This window comes from Phalacrocorax aristotelis, chromosome 4, assembly GCF_949628215.1.
Source record: "Phalacrocorax aristotelis chromosome 4, bGulAri2.1, whole genome shotgun sequence".
Taxonomy (NCBI): Eukaryota; Metazoa; Chordata; class Aves; order Suliformes; family Phalacrocoracidae; genus Phalacrocorax; species Phalacrocorax aristotelis.
This window is the reverse complement of record NC_134279.1, coordinates 75,820,716-75,825,192: the sequence shown is the minus strand read 5'-3', so window position 1 is coordinate 75,825,192 and position 4,477 is coordinate 75,820,716.

Here is a 4,477-nt window from a genome sequence, read left to right as displayed (position 1 = left end):
AGCTTTGTCTAGCAAGTGTTGGTGAGGTCTAACTCAGCTGTTGTCGATACAGCAGAGCCTGATTTCTGCGGAGGAGAGGAAGGAAAAGGAGATGAGGGAGAAATCTATTTGTTCCCTTGTGTTTGTTGGTCCATGCAAAGCAAAACAAAGATTTGTTGCAAAACCAGACAGGATAAACTAGGTCATTTTGTTCCATTTTTTGTGCACCCAGCTCTTCCTCCTGCTTTTCTGTGTGTATCATGATGCAGCTGTGCGCAGCTGCTGTAATGTCCTCAGTGGTGGCGTGTAGCACCGGGGCCATGCAGGGCTGTCCTTTCCTGTACAAACACCAGTGCTTGGCTGACCCATTTTTCAGGATATGATGTTTCCAAGTCATCTGGGGAAAGGCAGCACACCACCCTATGCTCACTTCTAGGGTACTGGCTCCCCTATCCAGCTGAATGCTTCAAAGGTCAGCCTGGTGAGTTTGAAATGGTGGGGCATGAGGAAGGGTTTTCCCCTGGACCAGAAGACAGGAAAGTAGTGTTTTCACTTTTGCTCTCCTCTGTCAGCATGGAGCACGCTCTGCTTACTAACATTATCTTAGAGCTTTATCTTACAAATTCCCTTCTATTGCACAGGAAAAGCAGCCTCTTTGGAAAAGAAGCTATGTCCTGGGTTTGTTCTGCTCTCTTCCAGTGGCATTCGAGTGATTTCATATGGTTCTGCTGCAGGTTATAAGTTTGCCTCATAAGTGGCCCTTGGAAGCACTGCTCAGCACCAGCACATCTCAGGGTACATTGAGGGACTGTGCCGTGGGCTTTTGTTCTGAACTGGGTGGAAGTTTTTAGGACAGTGAAGGCAGTGACCCTCTTTGTTTGCCTTTGGAAAAGTAGCAATGACCCTGCTGTTGACTGGGAAATTGTAAGCAGTGGCCACAGGCTCCGATCATGGCTCTGCCACTGACTGTTTTTTTGTCCACCCAAGTTGCTTGCCTGCTTTCACATCACTGACGCAGTAGACAAGGCACATACACCCCTGGCTGAAGACCTTTCTCCACCAATACCTCAGTGCTACCTTGTATCAGCAGATAACATGTTAGCTACAAATCACATCCTTTTTCCTCTAGCTATGCAAAGCCTACCTCCCTTCTTTCAGTACAACACTCCAGCTGTATATGACTGTATATTAGCTTTTCTAGCCCCAGAGGTACTGTTCAATCTGACAACTTCTCTTTTCCACCCTGATACAATTAAATAATTTTTGTTTCTTTTATTTTTGGCAGGTGCGGATGGAAGGAGGAGGTACATTCCTGCAGGCAAAAGGGGACTGCACGTGTCAGAGTAGGCTGTAGATGGTGCTGCTGGCCCAGGAAATCTCTTTATTCACTGATAATAAAAGCTCCAATAAAAGCAGTGTTAAATGAGCAAGTCAGAGGGACTAAAAAAACCAGGGCAGCTCAGAGCTATGGGAGCACCTTGACGGGTAAATTCTGAGCTCTGGTGCCAAATGCTGATGAGTTAAAAAATGGGATGCAGAGAGACGGCGTTGAGTGATCAAGGACCACCGTGGGATTCCTGGGGCCAAAGCATTCTCCTTCGGCTGTCCTCTACAGACCCATGCCTGCCTACGGTGAAGCAGCATAGTGCTTTGTCTGGGCCAGTACTTGGGCAAAGGCTAGAGGCTCTGGCAGGAGATGTAACAAGCTGCAAGAGATTAGGAATAACTGAACCTCAGAGAAATTTCTTCCTAATCCCCATTCACTGGTTTAAACCCTGAGGATTTTTATTTCTTCCAAGACACTTATTTTTTGTTTGTTTAATATTGGCTCTTACGACCAGCTAATCTTGTTAGCCATAAATGCAAGCAATTCTCTTCTGAATTCCTGCTAGATTTGTTGGTTATGGGAAGAAAATCACAAGCAATTGAATTATTATGACATAATGAATTACCACTTCTCCACTGAGCTGTGGTCGCTGGCCATTTGTGAGCTCTTAGCCTTTTGCAATTGCACAGTGGAGCTCAGAGCAGTTTTAACTGAGATTTAACCTGCATTTACAGAAGGGTAGGATGTCCCCCAGCACCAGACACTGTTTCAACATCATCCAACAGGCTAGGGAACTAGCCATGATCTGCTTATACCCAGAGTCTTGGTAATGCCTTGTAGCAGTGAGTTTCGCAGGTCAATTGGACGGTATTTAAAGTATTTCCTAATGCTGGTAAGATCTCTAGAGCTGGCCAGATGCCTCCAGCTTTCCTGTAACCTTCTAGTCCATGCAAGAGAGAGCCAAGATGACCGCATGGAGGCTTGGACTTGACTTCTGTGACCTGCCAGGAGGTTTTATGCCCCAAAACACTTGCCTAGCACTGCACACCCTCACTGCTTTCGATGTGGAGATGCTTATGGAGCAGCTTTCTGAGCCCTTCATCTGTCCTGTGCACAGCACTGGTATTTGTGCCACTACAGCAACAGTTTGGGATGGTTCAGATTGGGCATTTTTTTGTCACATGGCTCAAGGAACACTAGGTAATGCTGAAATTTCAGGGCCGAGTCTTAATTTAAGGGCTGGCAGGACTCCACAAATCCTGAATAAACACCTTCATCAGTCCCTTCAGGTAAATCAAGTAAGCTAGCCCTTCTCTACCCCATTTCAGACTTGCAAAGACTTTTTCTTTTTTGCCTTCCCTCTCTCAGAGGAAGTTTATATCAGAATACTGCTGAAATTCAAGATCCCTCATCTGCCCCCTCCGCCCCCCCCCAAAACAGAGGCACAAAAGAGGCATTAAAGACACTGAACATGCCAATAATTGAATGTTTTCATATGCAGAAGAACGGTTGCTTTTAGTAACTCATCCTAGAACACGACGGCATTAGAGGTTTTGGAATCAGGGCCTCCCAACAGCATCAATAAAGGGAAAAGGTCCAAAAAATAAGCCAAACAGTGCTGCTGCCTGAATATAGCCTTTCATTCAGCCATCCCCATACCATTTCAGGCTCATTTTGGAGTTTTTTGATAAATGATGGAATTTGTATTTTTTGGCTCCCATTCAAGAGTTTATATTTTCGTTCTATAATTTCCTTAAACATTTAATTTCCTACACTAGTTGACAGTCTCTTGCATCTGCCGGAAAATTAGTTCTGGTGCTTCTGTGCCTGTGCTGGGAATTTATTTTTTTATTTTCATTTTTGAAGCTGCAGAGAGAGTGAACCCATCTGTGGGTAGATGCTGTTGTATACAGACTTGCAGCTTTACAGATGATATAGGAAGGCATGACAGATAAAAACGTATTTGAGGCAAAGGGCTCTGCTTTGAAAGTTATTGGAGGATGTTCTGTTCTGTTAGCTGTAGTACTGTGGCCACCTCCAACATATCTGAATTCAGAGGTGACAAATACATGGGAAACGGAGTTTTCTTACGCATACTGCCATTGATCTGTGGAAGTTGCTGCTGCGAGGTATTGGTGCCACGCTCAACCATTGGGCAGTGTTTCTGCAAGGTCTCCCCATTCCCCCTCCACCTATGCTGCTCTTGCTTCTCAGTGCTGCCCCTGCAAATGAGGTGTTCCTTGTTTCAGGCTGACCCCCCATGATGGTGGAGCCAGCACATCTTAAAAGTGGCAATCCCAAAAAACAATATAAGGAAATTTTTTTTTCTAGTGCTATTTAGGACTCCAGAGAAAGACTCCATTTAGCATGGAGCATCGAAGAAGGCACTCAACATTATTGGAAGAGAGGCAGGGGTAAGATCTAGGAGCAGAAGTAGGAAACAACTGTGTAGATAACAAATGAGTTAGGGAGAGAGTAAAATTGTGCTGGAAAAGTGTAGTTAGGGAGCAGATCATGAGAGTGATTTTACCTGATCTGTCAACCAACATGGTACCCTCCTCTGCACGACTGGGTACCGAAGGAGACCCCACCTAAAGCTGGGGCCAGCAGTCAGCAGGCAGGGTTGCTCAGGCTGTGGTTGTCCCTGTCTGTAAGTGTGTTTGGACATTTTTTCCTGGAGTTTGTGAGGGAAATTTGCATCTCGAAATCCTGATTCCTCCAGTCCTGAGCCATAACATACTTTGAGAAGCATCATTTAACTCTCCAGTGTTTTCACTCACTCCGTGTCTCAAGCAAACTGAGACGAGCTTTTTGGAGCCAACAACCCTGAACCCAAAATCACAAATATGTATTTTTGTGCTCTGTCAGGAGTGGAAAGTACTCACTTCTATGCCCTGACACCAGCAAATTACTCCCCACATGGAGTGACTCCTCTTCAGTTCCTACTGGGCAGCTGTTGGATGAATTTGCAGTCATGCAAAATAGCAGGGTCTGTCCAAACTTAGGTAAGTTGTGCATTATTTAAAGATTACTGAATGGTTGAGAATTCATTATTTCCTTGATGCTTGGCTGGAAAGTAAGTCACGTGCTTCAGCCTTCTGCAGTGTGGAGGACTGAGTGTTCTTGGCAGTAAGGCAAGGAAAAGGAAGTGAAATCCTGGCCTGATATGGG